Consider the following 21,167-nt stretch of genomic DNA (forward strand, 5'->3'; position numbering starts at 1 on the left):
TACCTCAACTATGCAGGTTTTTCATGTGTCTATTGATGAAATTCAGGGAATCAATGTGAAACTTAATCTGGCTCAAATATTTTCTTCAGCACCATCAGTACCAAACACAAAAAGCATTCACTGCTTTCACCGCAAGAAAGGAGAACTACAAACATATCAGCTGTCTCCAAAGAATTTCGCTGCTGCAGATCATCATACTGAAGAAACTATATAAAGTGTGAATATTTGAGACAGGTACAAAGTAGGATATGACAGTAAATTCAATGCTGGAGAAGTACGTGCAGTTTTTAGAAATTCTTAACTAATCAATGCAATGGAGTGTGCTGGTCACTATTGGAAATGGCTTGTAAAATGAGATGAAATAACTAAGAAAATTAATCCACTTTACGTCAATGCAAGAGGATATTTTCAGTTCTCTGACTTAACTGCATTTACAGTTCATTTTCCCAGATGTGATGCTCTTATAATTTTTCATAGTGTTTGTAAAGTGAAATGTTAATGTGAAGTTTACCTTACTTGGCACATAAGGTCATATTTTCATTTCTCCACTTGCAGGAAAACAGTTTTTCCAACAAAAAGTATCAAGTAGCACGAGTCACATAACATTCAGTCATGCGCCTTTTTCAATATATTACAATATTTCACATGGTACAAATATTTTTAAAAATCTGTACCTCTGCCATTTGAATGCCAACCTAATATGCATTTTCTGTAATAAAAACCAGATCCATACTCCTAATAGTTTGAGGACAATTTTGACCTAAAATGCACATTAGGAATAGGATTTCCCAAATTTGTAACATAAGTCACAACATAAATTACATTCTTGTTCTTTAATTTTAATGCTCTTCCCTACTTAAGTAACACTTCAAAATCTTTGTCAGAATAACACAATTTATGATGATGATTTACAAAAGAAAATATGGGTTTACAGATTGATAAGAAGTCAACAAAATAAAATATTGATTTCGAAATGTAACGTGAGTCACCATGGAATGTCCCAGGATCATGTCAATTACTTTAAAAATGTAACACATATTCTACATGTTGACTACTTAAACGGTTGTCTTTTAAGTTACCATCAATTTTTTAGCATATGCTGGCCTATATTTATCTCGATTCTACGAAACTGGAAGTATTATGTTGTTCTTCCAGTCAGAGTACAAATGAAGTTATCATTCGACCATTCACCAAAGTGATTGACCACCACCTGGAAGCATCTGTGATCTAGCTGCCAGCATCACTGGCTACTCGCACAACTAGTCTCAAAGCTACATTTAGTGACAGGACAGATCCCACAACCTGTGGCTGTTCACCTGCACATTAATCCCCAACTGTCACCGTGTCCATGCAGACAATGCCTACTGTAATGTAATAGACTAAAGTGCTCTACAGAAGTATACGATACACTTATTTACCTAACAACTCAATACATTATGAGTTTTGTTATCTACATTTACATCTATACTCTACAAACCATGGTGAGCTGCACGGCAGAGGAGGCATCCCATTGTACCAGTTATTCGAATTTCTTCCTGTTCCACCCACATATGGAGCACAAGAAGAATGACTGACTGAATGCCTCTGTCCATGCTGTAATTATTGTAGTCTTGTCCTCTGGATCCCTGTGTGACCAATAGATAGGGTGGTGTTGTAAAATCCTAGAGTCATAATTTAAAGCCAGTGCTTGAAACTGTGTTAGTAGACTTTCTCAGGATTGCTTACATGTGTGTACAACAGGCTGCCAGTTCCATTTATTCATCTCTGTGACACTCTCCCAAGGATCAAACAAACCTTTGATCATTCGTGCCACCTTTCTCTGTGTATGTTCAATATCCCATGTTAGTCCAATTTGGTATGAGTCCCACACACACTAACAATATTCTAGAATGGGTCATATGAGTTATTAGTACGCACCCTCCTTTGTACACTGATTGCACTTCCCCAACATTCTACCGATAAACCAATGTAGACCACCTGCTTTATCCATAGATGAACCTATGTGATCAGTCCATCTCATATCCCTACAAAGTGTTACACCCAGGTTTTTTTTAAAGCTGGCCAATTCCAACTGTGACTCATTGATATTGTAATAAATAGGTTTTTTTTTTTTTCATTTTGTGAAGTGCACAGTTTTACATTTCTGAACATTTAAAGCAAGCTGCCAATCTTTGCACCACATTGAAATCTTAGCATGATCTGACTGAATATTTGTGCAGCTTCAGACAGTACATCATCATAGATAATTGCATAATCTGCAATGTTGTCTGCAAGGTCATTAATATACAACATGAGGAGCAAGGGTTCCAACACACTTCCCTGGGGCACACCAGGAGCTAGTTCTACGTCTGACGATCACTCTCCATCCAACATAACAGGCTGCATCCTCCCTGCCAAAAAGTCCTCAATACAGTCACAAATTTCACAGGATACCCCATATGATCGTACTTTTCACAATAAATGTAGGTGTGGTACTGAGCCAAATGCTTTTCAGAAATCTAGAAACACTGCCTCGATCCAATGCTTTCAGTATGCCATGTGAGAAAAGTGAGGTTAGGTTTCATATGATTGATATTTTCAGAATCCCTGCTGGTTGGGATGGAGGAGATCATTCTGTTCAAGATATCTCATTATGAGTCAATCCAAATGAAGTGGTTGCTTGACCATTTTAAATACTTCAATTTTTTATATGTGTTTACCCTATAATTGAGAAGTTTAAAACTGTTTTTAAAAAAATTTTACCTTTCGCCTTTACTGAATGGCAGCCATTTTCATTCATAAGCGTGCAACGATGTTTCAGTTTAGAGACATTATCAAAAATTTGAATATCTCTGCAGTGGGTGAAGTTACAACATTGCAATTGACATGATTGTTTTTAGAAAAGTGTTCTCTACAACATTGTCTATTACACTAAACACACTAAATTCAAAAATAACCAGTCAAAATGACCTCCACAATTTGGTATTCAAATTTTCAAAAATCCACTTTTTAGGCCCCAAAATAACAAACAAGGAGTGATTTATGAGAGTCTATTTTTTCCTATAGTTAGATATCATACACTACTAGCCTCATATACAGCAAGAATTTTTGAAATTTGAAAATTTTCATTTTTTGTAAAGTTTTGGGTTAGCTACCTCAGGTGGGACTGAACATAAAAATATGATTTTTGCACAGTTTGTACATCTATATGATAGCAACATAATTTAAAAATTTCAACATTGATATCTGACTGTGAACAAAGATATGAATTTTTGAAAATGAGGAGATAATTCACATTACTCTACAACTGATCTTATGGCTGTTGCCTATTCATGTGTGATGTTGATGGGATGTAATCAATTATTATTGAAGTAAGGTACCGAATTATATTCTTAAAGTGGAAACATCACTGAAATTAACATTTATATTATTTTGACATACTTAAATATTTTCAATTAACATCCTTAAAGACACTTATTTCTTCAGACAGCTTCTGTGATATAGAATAAGACCTCCCAGTTGCTGTGGTAAGTTCAAGCACTAAAAGTTTCCTTAAAACATTTTTCATTGGTATCCAGAATTTGTCACTAATAGCTTTCTTGAATGATGTTCTTGGGTCAGCAGGGTGGTAAAAATGCAGAAAAACATCGCTGTTTTCCAAACTTATTCTTTCAACCTCTACAAGCCACTACTGTCCATCATACAAACATGCCACTATGTCATTCAACATTAAAGACAGAGATGTAATTTTACTGACACAATGATCCTCATGAATTTCAGTTTCTGACGTTACACAGCGTCGAACTAATTGTCCTGCAATGCCAAGGAATTTGTGGAAATGCCTTGTTCCTCTTATTGTTATACAGTTTTTAAATCTGGTTTGAAGTGCTGTTTTCATATGCAGAACCACTACTTCTTTCTTGATCAGAAAATAGGTAATGCCTTTAATATTATCCTTGCAAAAGACATACATGTCCTTTACTGTGAGAATTTGGTCTGTGGTTGGTCTTTTAGGCTGGCTTTACTTACTTCACATTTTGTTTTACCTCCTACTCCATCACATGCATTTTTACCATGGCAATACGCAAAAAAAGTGCCATTCTGCCTCCAACCCAAAGTCTACTTTATGGTTGCACAGATTTGAAAAATTATTTTTGTTCTTATACTGACTACCACTTCTCAACCTTGGGAAAATTTTCTTTTATGTAATTTATTACATACTTTTGAAACACGTGTACAACCAAAGTGTGGTGCTCCAAGTAGTCGCTTAGAATGCAAATCTAAGGACTGCAAACTTCATCTTTCTCATTTTTAAAGTAGAGAATAAATGGATGCACTGTTGCCTGGTCAGAAATTTTCAGCTAAATCAGCTAACACTATGCATTCACAAAGTTGTGCTTTTTTGTCCTTCAAAAACTTACTTTAGATTTTAGAAACATAGTGGTGACAGAGTTTTTGTAAGTTATCAATTAAAGATTCCAAGTACTCTTCCTGAGATTTAACCACTGTTATCATTTCTGCCCTGTCACTTGTGACCCACTGTTTGAAGGTAATACTGTCTGGCATTTCCTCATTATATTCGTGAAACAATTTAATAATGGTTTCCTTACCAGGGCATTTATTACACAAACTCATACAGTCATAACTGTTAGTATCACAGACCATTAAATCTAGTAACTTTTTGTAATTAAGATCACTGAATTTTGCACCCGCAAACATCAGTTTGACATCCAGCCAAAATCCACCACTTAGGGCAGACATCACAAAATTTTGATCTTCCAATTTTGCTTTCAGTATGAGAATTTTTGAAAGCTACATAAAGTTCATTTCAATTTGACACCACTAGTTATTTCTGTTTTGTTACTTTAACTCCATTTATTACAACTCTTTTGTTATCTTTGCAACCTGAGCTCATTCTACTGTTTTCATTATCTTCAAAAAAACTGCTAGATCTTTTTAATTGTTTTTTCACTTATACCTACTCCTTTCTTCTTCCCTAAAACTGTAAGAATGCCTTGTTCTTTCACTATTTTTTGGGTTAGCTTAAGAAAACGATGAGAAATTCTGAATTCATAAACCATTTTTTCTCTTGACCATGACTCAGGGAGCAAACTTAAAATTATAGCTTTTTCCTCTTTAGATGTCACTGAACATTTAATTTTTAATTTCTCTATTAAGCTCAAACATCCAGTGTCAGATGATGCTGGTGGTAGGTTTTCTTCTTCTTTAGAAATAATGTTGGTATCTGTATTATTAAAGCATGATTCGAAGTCTCTTCTAATTTTGTGTGAAATTTGTTGTACTTAATTTTCAATAGCTGCTTTTCTTTTTCTGCTACTTAATTTTATTATTTTCGAAGCAGGAGATATGTCTAACTTAGAACAAACAAAACCAATATGCTAACAGCTTCCTCATTAGGAATATAAATGTCATTAACATGGTCTCATGATTCTGGTTCTGGATTCACAACAAATATTTTTGAGTAACAATTTGGGCACAAGGAATTTCCAGGAATCACATTACATTTCACTTGGGAAGCTGTTTCACTCTCACATAACAAGGACAAATGTTCTAGTTTTATTTCCCTCACACCTTTAGTAATAGGCATTTTATGAACTTTAAGTGGATCACAGCACTTCAGAATATATTTCTTCTCATGAAATGAAATGAAATGTCGTGTGGTTGGGGCCTCCCGTCAGGTAAACCGTTCGCCTGGTGCAGGTCTTTCAAGTTGACGCCACTTCGGCGACCTGCGCGTCGATGGGGATGAAATGATGATGATTAGGACAACACAACACCCAGTCCCTGAGCGGAGAAAATCTCCGACCCAGCCGGGAATCTAACCCGGGACCTTAGGATTGACACTCCGTCACGCTGACCACTCAGCTACTGGGGCCGGACATTTCTTCTCATGATACTCACATACTGATGTTACAGAAGAACTTACTCAAAATTTAAACAAAGTTTGTCTAACTTCATCAAAGTCATTGACATTTTTCAAGTTTCTTGAAACTGAACTGTAAACTGTTTTGTGACACACTTCACTAGCACTCTGTTCAACAGAGCACTGTTCATACATGTTATTGCATTCCAATTAATCTCTCAAAATTAATTACAAATTGCACACAGAACAAAGCACACAACACAATCTACAATCTTGAAGTATGTACATCCACTCTAACAGAGGTTTCAGAACAGACTGACTACAACAATGCCACACCCAGCAATAATGTACTTCTTTATTGACAATAAACCTACGTAAATGGACATTTTTATTGCCATACAACAAAAGCGAAAGCTCCTGTTGTTTAATATTGCATTATTAAAAATAAATAAACTAAATGAATATTGGGTGATAGTGTTAACTAAATGTGTCACAAATTGCATTACAATGAAACAATAAACCATTTAAATAGGCAACAGACATAAGATTGGTTGTAGAGTAATGTGAATTATTTCCTCATTTTCAAAAATTCATATCTTTGTGAACAATATCAATAGATATTAATGTTGAAATTTTTACAGTATGTTGCTATCATATAGGTGTACAAACTGTGCAAAAATCATATTTTTATATTCTGTCCCACCTGAGATAACTAACCCAAAACTTTACAAAAAATTAAAATTTTCAAATTTAAAAAATTCATAAAAAATTAAGGAAACATTTATAAGTGTTATTGCTCTACATGAGGCTAGTAGTTTACGATACCTAACTATAGGGAAAAAAAAATAGACACTCATGAATCACTCCTTGTTCGTTATTTTTGGGCCTAAAAAGTGGATTTTTGAAAATTTTTATACCAAACTTTGGAGGTCATTTTTACTAGTTATTTTTGAATTTAGGGTGTTTTGTATAATAGACAATGTTGTAGAGGACACTTTTCTAAAAACAATCATGTCAATTTCAATGTTGAAACTTAATCCAGTGCAGAGATATTCAAATTTTCGCTAATGTCTCCAGACAGAACAATCGTTGCGCGCCTATAAATAAAAATGGCTGCCATCCAGTAAAGGTGCAAGATAAATTATTTAAAAAAAAAAAAAAACTGTTTTGAACATCTTAAATATAGGGCAATCACATGTAAAAAAATTAAAATATTTAAAAATGGTCAAGCAACCATCACTGGACCACTTCATATGGATGGATTGACCCTTTTGTTTGATTTTAGAGTATCTTCTACGATTGTACACCAAAAAACAATGTCAAAGATAATGGATGGTTTTGTTTTGTGGATCATTTCTACTACCCTTTTCGAAGCCAGGTGTGACCTGTGCTTTCTTCCAACTACTGTGCACAGTTTTTTGTTTGAGGGCTCTACGATAGATTATAGTTAGAAGAGAGGTTAACTGAGGCAAAAATTCAGTACAGAATCTGATGGGGGATTCCATCGGACCCTGGAGATGTGTTCAGTTTTAATGATTTCAGCTGTTTCCCAACAACAATGACACTAATACTGATTTCATTCATTTTTTCATTGGCACGGGGATTAAATGGGGCATTTCCTTGGGTTTTTCTTTGTAAAGAACATTTGAAAACAGTGTTAAGAATTTAATTTTTTTGCTTTGCTGCCCTTAATTTAAGCTCCTGTCTCATTCGCAAGTGACTGGACTCTTAATTTGGTACCACTAACAGCCTTTACATACGACCAGAATTTCTTCACGTTTCGTGAAAGATCATCTGACAATATTCTGCTACAGTAGTCACTGAAGGCTTCGTCCATTGCTGACTTGACAGCCAATTGCATTTCATACCGCTCACCTCTATCTACAGTTCTATGCTTCATTTTACACCTGTTAAACAATAGCTTCTGTCTCTTTAGAACTTTCTTTTTCAGTGACTGCATACCACTTAGGGTTCTTTGCATTATAAACTGTTCCACTGGGCACATATCTATAATCCAGCACGTGCTCAACTATGCTTTTAAATTTGAGCCATAGCTCCTCCACATGCTACTGCACTGTGTTGTAGATATTTATTATCGTGTGTTAGTTTCTATATTATACTAATTATTGTGGATTGGCAAGATAGCCAACCCACTATGAGAGGAAGCCGAAAGGCACGCGTTTTAGCTCACGCAGGCTGGCGTGAGGTCTGGAACAGGTCTAGGAAATGAGACTAGCAAAAAAGGACGTAGCTGTGGAATACTTAACTTTAATCCATAAATGGTGAACATCGCTCTTGACAGTACATGTTTTACAGCATCAATAGTAACTGGTAATGGCGCCTTGCTGGGTCGTAGCAAATGACGTAGCTGAAGGCTATGCTAACTATTGTCTCGGCAAATGAGAGCGTATTTTGTCAGTCAACCATCGCTAGCAAAGTCGGCTGTACAACTGGGGTGAGTGCTACGAAATCTCTCTAGACCTGCCGTGTGGCGGCGCTCGGTCTGCAATCTCTGATAGTGGCGACACGCAGGTCCGACGTATACTAACGGACCGCGGCCGATTTAAAGGCTACCACCTAGCAAGTGTAGTGTCTGGCGGTGACACCACACTAATCTTTGTTTAACAAAATTTGAAGCTATATATAACCTAATGTAGAAAATAATTTAAGAGAATTTACAATGAAGTCTTAAAAATTAATGTAGTACAGTGTTCAATATGTGAACAGTTACCGCAACGCTATTCTTCAATAGAAGCTGAAATGGCATTTTCTTCGTGAAATGAAGAAACTCGGGCATTACAGTACCTACTACTGCAGGGAATTTGTCTACATAAGGAGCAGACTTAGATCAATGCAGTTAGTTGCCAAGTTAGTAGTGGTAGTAGCTGGGTCATTCCACGTCAAGGGGACCAGGTGTCCCTAATCAACCACCTGCACATCTAATGAAATTTGGTGTGAAGATTCTATGTGGTCTTCGGTTGTTGTACACCAAATTTCAGTCCAGTATCTTCAATGGTTGAAGTGTTAGGGGCTTTTAAAGAGAGGCTACTCAACTTTGCATCACATACAGAGGTTCAGATGTGCCAAGTTTGCAAGGCTTTTTTAAAAGTTCTAGAAAGCATTTGTCATTAAAGATGATGTGACTTACCATACGAAAGCGCTAGCAGGTCGATAGAAACACAAACAGACGCATACATACACACAAAATTGTCTGCTTGTGTCTGTATGTGTGGATGGATATGTGCGTGTGTGCGAGTGTATACCTGTCCTTTTTTCCCCCTAAGGTAAGTCTTTCCGCTCCCGGGATTGGAATGACTTCTTACCCTCTCCCTTAAAACCCACTTCCTTTCGTCTTCCCCTCTCCTTCCCTCTTTCCTGATGAGGCAACAGTTTGTTGCGAAAGCTTGAATTTTGTGTGTGTGTTTGTGTCACCTCATCTTTGTTTTTATACATAATTTTTCCCACGTGGAATGTTTCCTTCCATATATATATATAGACACACAAACAAACACAAACACACACACAAAATTCAAGCTTTCGCAACAAACTGTTGCCTCATCAGGAAAGAGGGAAGGAGAGGGGAAGACGAAAGGAAGTGGGTTTTAAGGGAGAGGGTAAGGAGTCATTCCAATCCCGGGAGCGGAAAGACTTACCTTAGGGGGAAAAAAGGACAGGTATACACTCGCACACACGCACATATCCATCCACACATACAGACACAAGCAGACATATTTAAAGACAAAGAGTTTGGGCAGAGATGTCAGTCGAGGCAGAAGTGTAGAGGCAAAGAAGTTGTTGAAAGACAGGTGAGGTATGAGTGGCGGCAACTTGAAATTAGCGGAGATTGAGGCCTGGCGGATGACGAGAAGAGAGGATATACTGAAGGGCAAGTTCCCATCTCCGGAGTTCGGATAGGTTGGTGTTGGTGGGAAGTATCCAGATAACCCGGACGGTGTAACACTGTGCCAAGATGTGCTGGCTGTGCACCAAGGCATGTTTAGCCACAGGGTGATCCTCATTACCAACAAACACTGTCTGCCTGTGTCCATTCATGCGAATGGACAGTTTGTTGCTGGTCATTCCCACATAGAATGCATCACAGTGTAGGCAGGTCAGTTGGTAAATCACGTGGATATATAAAAAATGGAAGGAAACATTCCACGTGGGAAAAATGTCTTTAAATATGTCTGCTTGTGTCTGTATGTGTGGATGGATATGTGCGTGTGTGCGAGTGTATACCTGTCCTTTTTTCCCCCCTAAGGTAAGTCTTTCCGCTCCCGGGATTGGAATGGCTCCTTACCCTCTCCCTTAAAACCCACTTCCTTTCGTCTTCTCCTCTCCTTCCCTCTTTCCTGATGAGGCAACAGTTTGTTGCGAAAGCTTGAATTTTGTGTGTATGTTTGTGTTTGTTTGTGTGTCTATCGACCTGCCAGCGCTTTTGTTCGGTAAGTCACCTCATCTTTGTTTTTTTATATATATATATATATATATATATATATATATATATATATATATATATATATATATATATATATATATATAGAGAGAGAGAGAGAGAGAGAGAGAGAGAGAGAGAGAGAGACAACTTTTTATGCTGAATCACATCATAGGAAAAATTAGGGATTCAGCCACACCTAAACATAGATACAAGCCTCTTAAGTGGCTAAAAAATTTGTCGTGCCATTCTGAGAGCCAAGGTTTGACCGACCACTGCTACTTTTCATATGAACCAATCACACCAAAATTTCAGAGGATTATTCCTACCTGAGATTTCTATATACTGATCAAATTTAATTAACATTGGATGCCTAGGCAAAAAGGTAAGCTTTTTCAAAGCTGGCCAAAATATTCTACATGCACATTTTAGCGGGGGGGGGGGGGGGGGGGGGGGGGAGAAATATTTCAACTTTGTCTTGTTCAATTCCTTTTTTCTTGTAACAGCTGGATGAACATGCTTTAAGCTTTCCAAGCTATATTGTTTAATTTCTGGATCTTGCATTTTGACAAGTAAGAATATGTTTCAAAAATTATTTTAGCACTCTGAGGAGATTGGAAAGTGAAATATTTTGCTGATTAAGTCCCAAAATTAATTTTTTTTTATTCCAGTATATAAATCAGTTACAAACTTTAATTTAATACATGCCATAAAACAATATAATACCCAACACAGTACATTTAAAACAAAAATACTAAGGTTCAGTTCCATTTTTGGTTAAACAGTTCTACAATTTTGTCAAAGGCAGATTGTGGATAACTGTTCTGTCTTCCTGATGATGATGGTGAGGCATCACAAGGTGATTTACCGTGGCTTGTTCCAAAAAAATTCCATTCAGCAGTGATGCCAAAATCCTTTTCATGCAGACATAAACTGATGAAATTTTTGAAATTCTTATACTGAGCAGCTGAACCATCACTAAAGTAATAAATGTTCTTAATGTTTGCAATCTTTGTCTTTAAATGTGCTATTAACTTTATATGAAAGGCATGAACAGCAGTGGTATCATGACGGAGACAGTTGCTGATCACACAAATGCATTCTTTGCCACCAAAACATGCAGTAAGTGGATGTAATGTGGCCTGACTATCCTCCCAATGAAATCCTTGCACAGCATCTTGAACAACACATGAATAATTCTCAGCAAAATCCATCAACATAATTAATTCATTTTCTGCAAGATTTATTTTTAGCTGCTTAAGGTATACACCCAATCCCAAAGAAAGCAGGCGTTGACAGATGTGAAAATTACCGAACTATCAGTTTAATAAGTCACGGCTCCAAAAGACTAACGCGAATTCTTTACAGACGAATGGAAAAACTGGTAGAAGCTGATCTCGGGGAAGACCAGTTTGGATTCCGTAGAAATATGGGAATACGTGAGGAAATACTGACCCTACAACTTATTTTAGAAGCTAGATTAAGAAAAGGCAAACCTACGTTTCTAGCATTTGTAGACTTAGAGAAAGCTTTTGACAATGTTGACTGGAATACTATCTTTCAAATTCTGAAGGTGGCAGGTGTAAAATACAGGGAGCGAAAGGCTATTTACAATTTGTACAGAAACCAGATGGCAGTTATAAGAGTCGAGGGACATGAAAGGGAAACAGTGGTTGGGAAGGGAGTGAGACAGGGTTGTAGCCTCTCCCCGATGTTATTCAATCTGTATATTGAGCAAGCAGTAAAAGAAACAAAAGAAAAATTCAGAGTAGGTATTCAAATCCATGGATAAGAAAAACTTTAAGGTTCGCCGATGACATTGTAATTCAGCCAGAGACAGCAAAGGACTTGGAAGAGTAGTTGAGCGGAATGGACAGTGTCTTGAAAGGAGGATATAAGATGAACATCAACAAAAGCAAAATGAGGATAATGGAATGTAGTCGAATTAAGTCGGGTGATGCTGAGGGAATTAGATTAGGAAATGAGACACTTAAAGTAGCAAAGGAGTTTTGCTATTTGGGGAGCAAAATAACTGATGATGGTCGAAGTAGAGAGAATATAAAATGTAGACTGGCATTGGCAAGGAAAGCGTTTCTGAACAAGAAAAATTTGTTAACATCAAGTGTCATGAAGTCTTTTCTGAAGGTATTTGTATGGAGTGTAGCCATGTATGGAAGTGAAACATGGACGATAAATAGTTTGGACAAGAAGAGAATAAGAAGCTTTAGAAATGTGGTGCTACAGAAGAATGCTGAAGTTTGGATGGGTAGATCACATAGCTAATGAGGAGGTATTGAATAGAATTGGGGAGGAGTTTGTGGCACAACTTGACTAGAAGAAGGGATCGGTTGGTAGGACATGTTCTGAGGCATCAAGGGATCACTAATTTGGTATTGGAGGGCAGAGTGGAGGGTAAAAATCGTAGAGGGAGACAAAGAGATGAATACACTGAGCAGATTCAGAAGGATGTAGGCTGCAGTAGGTACTGGGAGATGAAGCTTGCACAGCATAGAGTAGCATGGAGAGCTGCATCAAACCAGTCTCAGGACTGAAGACCACAACAACAACAACAACAACAACAACAAGGTATACACTTTGGTGTTTTGACATGAAGTGATGGCTTCTTAACCCAGTAATTTCAAAATTAGTGCCTCCATGAAATCTTCAACAGTTCTCTGACATGTTTCTAATGTAGCTCTGTCAGTATGGACCCCATGCTTGTACTCCATTGTTTCTTCAGGATCATAGTCTTTAAAAGCACCTTCAAGAAAAGCTTCTAGTTGCCTTTTTCTTGGACATTCCTAACAATGCTGCATACAATCTTGATTCCACACTGCATACAGTTTTTTCATCAAACCCTTGTAGTCAACTTGGATGGACGTTGTTCAAGCCAACATTAATTTGGCATTTTAATGAATTGCACATGCACATATGGAAAGTGATGCAGAAGCACCGACTGTAGTACGCCATTTCGGCCTGAGTTCACAAAATTTTGAGAAGCTTACTTGATTTCCATATTGTTTACAATAAGCAACGAACATTTCTTTCAGGTTACAAAGGAGCAGGCATTTCTGCTTGTGAATCTCTTCCCCATTTATTCTGACTGCAAGACAATCCTTTTTGTCAGGACATAAACGAGAAAAAAGTGAGGACATTTTGTTTTACTTCAACACTGAGCTTTTTCTCTTTTTCTGATTGCAGGTGTTACCAAACTCCCATCTTTCATCTTTAGTTTTCTCGCCTTCTTCACCAGTTTAGTTGAAACAGCAAATTCTTTCGATCTTTTTTCAATAGTCCAGCTATTTGGGGCTAGGGTCAAAATTTGGACTTTACTGCATTTGCTTGAAATCTGAAACGTAATCTTAAGTTCTTCAATTAAGATGTCCATATCTTCACATTTTTTGCACTCTCCTGTTTGTATGTGCACAATATCTACTTAGCTCACACCAGCAGCTGTGGCAATTACCTTAGTAATGCTGCCTGGGGCTTTCAGAACTTTGCGCTTTATGTACCCCGCTGAATCCCTTTTGCTGATCTATTGAAGTTTAAATGGTGACTCTCCAAGTGGTGGTGATGAAGTGTTAGCAGTAAAGCAAGCGTCAACAACAATCATGTCTTCAGCGAATGGTGATTCTTGCTTAACCTGGTGGGAAGATTCTTTCTGGGCCGTTTCTTGTCTACATTTGGCACAAATTTTCTGGCCAAGTTTAAAAACTTCATCTGTTAGTAACTTCTGTCTATCAGACATTGCAATGGTTATTGGTGTTAAAGCCTTCTTTATTACATGTTTTTCTTTACTAGACAGGTTGCAGCAAGTCTTCTACAGGAACAGAAATTTTGTCATCAACAGGCATTATGGTATGGGCAAATTTGGGCATCTTCAGTAAAATCAAGCCCAAACCTACATTGTACAAGCTCATAGTCCACTGGTGAAAATTCCTTAACTGATCTTAGTTGACTTCCCTGATAATGACCCATGACAATCAGCTCCATCTGATCCACCAAAGTAGCAAGGTGCAAGCATCTCTTCATTCATTTTATACAATAGTTTATTAACCTATAACAAGCAATTTTGAAAGCTCATGGATATCCTGGTTTGAAGAATAGCAGATTCAGACTTATTTATATATAAAATATACAAATTAGCATATCAAAGTATATTGTTTCGGTGCATACCTTCAGCTACAACAATGATTATTTATTATCCAAACACTCAGTACTCAACACTAAGATTGTACAATGTCAACATCGAAGATTACACTACACAGAAGACTGAGACTGTGAAAATTGCCAATAACAAAGGCAACAATTGAAAGTGGAGATTCAGCAATGTATCAATACTGCACGAATAGAGCCTTAAAAAGACCACTGCTTCTTTATAATGATGATTGAAACTGACTGATGGTGCATATATGCACCACCATGCATTGTAAGGTTAAAATGTTCTATAGCAAGATGGCATTCCATTATGATCTTCTGGATTTTATACTCTGAAGACCATTTTCTGAGGTTTTAGTATATTTATATTCTATACTGGAAAATAATGTAAAAACACTTATTAGCATGGTCACATTACCTAAACCACAGGCAAATCTTACTATTAAAAGATACTGCAATTACACATTTTTTTGATATATTAATTCAAATTGTATTGATTTTTTGTCTTTATCAATAATCCTTTTCTCTACTTTTGAAGGTATTCTTACTCATCAATATGCAAATCCAGAAACAATTGAGATATTGCCACCCCCCCTCCAATACCCTAAAATTTGAATGTAGAAATTTTTGGCCAACTTTGCAAATGCACATCTTTTCATCTAGGAATCCAATGTTAATTAAATTTGATCCACATATAGACATCATAGGTATGAATAACCCTCTGAAGTTCTGGTGTGATTGGTTCATATAAAAAGTAGCAGTGGTCAGTCAAACCTTGTCTCTCAGAACAGCGCAATGAATTTTTTAGCCACTTTAGAGGCTTGTATCTATATTTAGGTGTGGCTAGATCCCTAACTTTTGCCATTGTGTGATTCAGCATAAAAAGTTGTCTATGTATATTAAAGCAAATGACTAAATGTCTGCTAGAACTAATAAAAAAAACCTAGCAAACTTGGCACATTTGCACCTTCATATGTGAAGCATAGATGAGTAGCCTCTCTTTAAAAGCCCCTACAAATTCAGCCACTGCAGATTGTTGTTGTTGCAGTCTTCAGTCCTGAGACTGGTTTGATGCAGCTCTCCATGCTACTCTATCCTGTGCAAGCTTCTTCATCTCCCAGTACCTACTGCAACATACATCCTTATGAATGTGCTTAGTGTGTTCATCTCTTGGTCTCCCTCTACGATTTTTACCCTCCACGCTGCCATCCAATACTAAATTGGTGATCCCTTGATGCCTCAGAACATGCCCTTCCAACCGATCCCTTCTTCTAGTCAAGTTGTGCCACAAGCTCCTCTTCTCCCCAATTCTATTCAATACCTCCTCATTAGTTATATGATCTACCTATCTAACCTTCAGCACCACATTTCGAAAGCTTCTATTCTCTTCTTGTCTAAGCTATTTATCGTCCAAGTTTCACTTCCATACATGGCTACACTCCATACAAATACTTTCAGAAACTACTTCCTGGCACTTAAATCTATACTCGATGTTAACAAATTTCTCTTCTTCAGAAACACTTTCTTTCCAATTGCCAGTCTACATTTTATATCCTCTCTACTTCGACCATCATCAGTTATTTTGCTCCCCAAATAGCAAAACTCCTTTACTACTTTAAGTGTTTCATTTCCCAATCTAACTCCCTCAGCATCACCCGACTTAATTCGACTACATTCCATTATCCTCGTTTTGCTCTTGTTGATGTTCATCTTATACCCTCCTTTCAACACACTATCCATTCCGTTCAACTACTCTTCCAAGTCCTTTTCTGTCTCTGACAGAATTGCAATGTCATCGGCGAACTTCAAAGTTTTTATTTCTTTTCCATAGATTTTAATACCTACTCCAAATTTTTCTTTTGTTTCCTTTATTACATGCTCAATATACAGATTGAATAACATTGGGGAGAGGCTACAACCCTGTCTCACTCTCTTCCCAACCACTGCTTCCCTGCATGCCTGTTTAGCCATTTTGCACTTCCTGTCGATCTCATTTTTGAGACATTCGTATTCCTTTTCGCCTGCTACATTTACCGCTTTTTTATATTTTCTTCTTTCACCAATTAAATTCAATATTCCTTCTGTCACCCAAGTATTTCTACTTGCCCTCGTCTTTTTACCTACTTGATCCTATGCTGCCTTCACTACTTCATCCCTCAAAGCTACCCATTCTTCTTCTACTGTATTTCTTTCCCCCATTCTTGTCAATTGTTCCCCAATGCTATCCCTGAAACTCTGTACAACCTCTGGTTTAATCAGTTTATCCAGGTCCCATCCTTCATACCAAATTTTATTAGATTTGGAGAGGGTCAAGTGGGGACACTTCTTAATATTGGTCCCTATGACGTGGAATGACCCAGTTACTATGAGTTAAAAAGATGCTGTGAGGTGTTGCTAGTGAAAATTGTTTGTAAATGAAAAAAAAATGAAACTTGGCTATAAAAAATATTTGAGAAAAATAAATTCCATATTGACGTAAAAATATAAAAAAGTGAGACAGATTTCTCCAGTAAGCAGTCTAAGGCTCTGCAGCCATGGACTGTGCGGCTGGTCCCGGCGGAGGTTCGAGTCATTCCTCGGGCATGGGAGTGTGTGTTTGTCCTTAGGGTAATTCAGGTTATGTAGTGTGTAAGCTTAGGGACTGATGACCTTAGCAGTTAAGTCCCATAAGATTTCACACATTTCTTCTCCAGTAAACAAGAACAATGTACGACTACAATCAGCCATCATCTTTACACTTGATTCTTTGAAGTTTCCTCCTCAAACTTTTACTATTTGCATTAAAATCTCTTATTTATTGGGAAGACTGCTATGTACAAGTAAATTTTTGTCTTCACTGAAAGCAGGAGCATTTACATTTCTTAAATATTTATTCAGGAGATGTGAGTTACTAGTGTGTGGTGTGCAGTGGAAAGCCACGTGTCTTTCAGATGCCTTTTTGAAGGTTTCCGATTTCTTAACAGGGTGATGACTTTGGCTCATCGAAGTTGAAATTACAAGGTTTCCATTAAGTTATATTTGCTGCAGGCGAGAGTGAGTTTTCCTTTACTAGTTTATGCAACTGCAGTTGGAAGTGCTTTGATTTATTACCTCACTTATTAGCGATTATTCCCAGTTAAGCTATATTTTGTAAACCCTGTCTCCCTCTTGAAAGGCTGCCACCCTATTTCAGTGTTCTGAGCTTCCACAAAAGTAGAACTGACGTAACGGTCATAGGGATTGTGATTCCTTTTGTTGTGGTCACAGTCGCACTTGGATCCCTTTATGCAATAGGATTAGTCTCTTCACTATAAAAAATAAAATCCACCAGACCCGATCTTACACAACCTTAATTCGCAACACTCCCATCTAAAACTGCCAGGATATAGTGTCCGTATAATAGCAACAACATGTTTCAAACCAAATGTCCTTCACACTATATTTACTTTTATTATTTGAAATCATGACCAGTTGCTTCCAAAGCAGAATCTCAGGAGTGATATGCAACATTCCTTTCCATCGACTAACAGTTCAACTCCATCACGAATGTCTCTGAATTCCATGAGGCTTTCAGGCTTCCTTGAAAATTTTCTGACTTTTCCTGTACATTCAATTTCCCTGAGAATTCCGTATTTTCCAGAAAAGTCTGGTTCAAATAGCTCTGAGCACTATGGGACTTAACTTCTGAGGTCATCAGTCCCCTAGAACTTAGAACTACTTAAACCTAACTAATCTCATGACATCACACACATCCATGCCCAAGGCAGGATTCGAACCTGCGACCGTAGTGGTTGCGAGGTTCCAGACGTCAGAAAAGTCTGTTTGAACCTGTAAAGACCTTAATATTTTCTGCTGCTAATGACAGAACTCATTCACAGTTTAACTGTTATATTTAATATAATATGCACATGGAATTTGTGTGTAGACTTTGCATCCCTGCCTGGGCTTGAAGTGAAGATATGTGCTTTAATGTTGGGTTAATTAATTAGATTTCCTAAAATGCTAAGTGGAAAGTTGTGAATTACTACCAACTCCCAAGATAATTAAAAACATACCGTATAGGCTATTCCTTCTACAAACTGTTTTATTATTTTGCGTAGGTATTGAAAGTTCCATCGGTTTCACAGTAAGTAGCTATCAGTATTCACGGTATGGCTAGATAACTGATGATGTTTTATAGGAGACAGAACATTGCTGTTGTAGATTAGGTTAGCAGTCTTCTCTGAGAAAGCTATTGTGGACAAATGAGTATTGAGCTGCTGATGGAGGATATCCAGCAGGTATTTGTTGTAAAAGGGGAAGCTGAAATATTTTTCAAAGTAATAGCTATCCTCCTGATCTACTGGAAGCAGGAATAGCTTCAGATTGTGTTAACAAGGTAGCGTAGTTGTATTTGCTGTAATTCAACTTCTAACTTAAATATTTCTTTTGGCACTGTTCCTAAAGGAGACTTTTTTTTGTACACATTGGCAATTTATTACAAAGCAAGTTCCGTTTATAGCTCTAACTATTGTGAACTTTGCTGAGCTAATGGTTTGTTAAGTAGATTATGTTATTTGAGTTTGATGGCAATGAATACCATTGTTCAGTTGGAAGGAATGCAGAATCCTTGGCCAAAGTGCACTTGGCATATCAGCAGCTCTTATGCTGGTATTAGCAACTCCGTCACATTGGTCACAACTGATCAGGCGATAGCATGTGGTAGCCAAGAAACAGGGTGGAGTAAAGATTTCTTTTGGCAAAAGATAGAGATTAATTATATTTGTTCTCCATACTGATTGCCACTTGACGAAACCAATGATTGTGAATGGAAGGAAGCTAGATTTGCTAACATACTGGCCTGTAGCATGGCCTTAGGATAGGTTAAGATGGAATGTAATAATCCTGCCAGCAAGTCTGTGAAGCCAATGGATATTCAAAGGAAAAATGACATCCCAGAACCAATGAACTGTAAGATATTACTAACTTGAATGTCACTGTCTACCTACAAATGGTCCATGGTTTGTTGTGTGTTACTACCCATAATTCATCATCCGAACTGTTACTAACAGCAACAGGCAACACGAAAGTCGCGAACACCATAAGTGCACTTTCGTCACTCACCGACTATATGAATTACTATACAGAAGCCACTTTGTATAAAAATTAAACTTCCCATCTGTCTTCTCACATATAATCCCTATATATTCTTATGGTAATAGTTACAGTAAATGACTATTCTACTGTCTTGCATGTGACATTCTTGTATGCAGATACTGACAAGGCACAGGCAAGACAAAGATGTTATATCCTTGTACTATATGTAATTACTTTACAGCTTCCAACAAAATGGTTCAAATGGCTCTGAACAGTATGGGACTTAACATTTGAGGTCATCAGTCCCCTAGAACTTCAAACTACTTAAACCTAACTAACCTAAGGACATCACACACATCCATGCCCGTGGCAGGATTCGAACCTGCGACCGTAGCAGTCGCGCGGTTCCAGACTGAAGCGCCTAGAACCGCTCGGCCACACCGGCCGGCCAACTTCCAACGGTTCAAATGTTGGAACGAGTCTCTCGCACTAATGAACGACAACGTAAATGGTTTTCAACCGAACATGGTAGGACTTATACACAACAAACAAGTATAAAAGAAAAGACAACGTAAAACATCCTCGCATGAAATCTAATTGAACTACATACGATAAAACTGAGCAAATATTTCGAAAAATGTGTTAAAAATTGCGTTTATAACAGCAGAAAATTCATGGTTTCCGCTCTGCCACGACATATGAACTATAAATAATAAATTTACCACTGCCGGTGTGTACGTAATTACGTGAGATAGCCGTGGAAAGCATTAAACAGGCCAAGCAGGAATAAAGTTTCTGACACATTAATGAGCATACATACGTAAGTAACAAGGAATCGTTTTGTTTTCACATGCAAATTGGAAATTATAGCATTACTAACAACGAGAAACGTCGTAAAAAAAATTTGCACATAATCCACTAAGGACATTATCTGGACATAGTTGATGTGCTAGAAATTTATACAGTAAGCAATATTGAACTAAAAAGGTTACCCGGTGGACAAAGTGAATGCATTTCGTGCGCGTATTTTAACACACTAACAACGTATGCCTACCTGTTACCCTGTCGCTCGATGGGCGCGTCCAAGTATTGACATTTCACAGGGAAGCAAGCGATATATCGATGTTCCGAAAAATCGAGATTTCGTCCGTAAACGTAGAGTTTACCATCGATGTTTCGAAGGTCGGTGCATCAACAGCAAATGTCCAAAAACATCGATATCCTTCAACAATGCATATGTAGCGACAACGTTCACTTTGCGTCAGTGTCGCGTGTATTGCGAGCGAGCATTGTTTTGTTTACGTCGAGGCTGTCAGTTGGCTTCCCGTGCCAGTCGCCAGGGGCGCTGCAATCGACAGTGAATATTTCGCAATCGTCACGAAGCGTACATATTGTTTTGATATCTGTTGTTATTTGCTGTCAGTTATTATTCTCTGTTAGTTTCACCTAGTAAAAGTAACATCTCGGAGGTACCTTCATCTACGTGTGTATTTATCCGATCTGTATACGCTAATTCCTCTGCGCCGCCTCATTCCTCCGGCGGACGCAAATAAAGTTTTGTTCTGGAAGCCCGAAGTGACAATTTCTTGCACTCCCAAGCTATTAACATACCGATCGACACTGATAAGTCAGTAAAGGCAAAGGTGCGGCCCCTAC

The 21,167-nt window shown here is 37.6% G+C and overlaps 1 protein-coding gene across 3 annotated transcripts in view; it reads right to left on the bottom strand.

The window, feature by feature from the left end:
* The window catches only part of LOC126428090 (uncharacterized), a 101,799-nt gene extending 81,076 nt beyond the window's left edge, over window positions 1–20,723 (bottom strand). Inside the window, exons 1-2 of one of the 3 annotated variants that reach the window (XM_050089980.1) lie at window positions 20,566–20,653; window positions 1,478–1,625 (exon numbers count right to left, since the gene is read on the bottom strand). The gene's annotated coding sequence lies outside the window, so the exon portion shown is untranslated. Of the gene's footprint in view, window positions 1–1,477; window positions 1,626–20,565 lie in introns of all 3 variants that reach the window. The other 2 variants (XM_050089979.1, XM_050089981.1) reach the window with 2 other exon arrangements.
* Between the last annotated feature and the right edge of the window lie 444 nt (window positions 20,724–21,167).

The sequence above is a fragment of the Schistocerca serialis genome, chromosome 12, assembly GCF_023864345.2.
Source record: "Schistocerca serialis cubense isolate TAMUIC-IGC-003099 chromosome 12, iqSchSeri2.2, whole genome shotgun sequence".
Lineage (NCBI taxonomy): Eukaryota > Metazoa > Arthropoda > Insecta > Orthoptera > Acrididae > Schistocerca > Schistocerca serialis.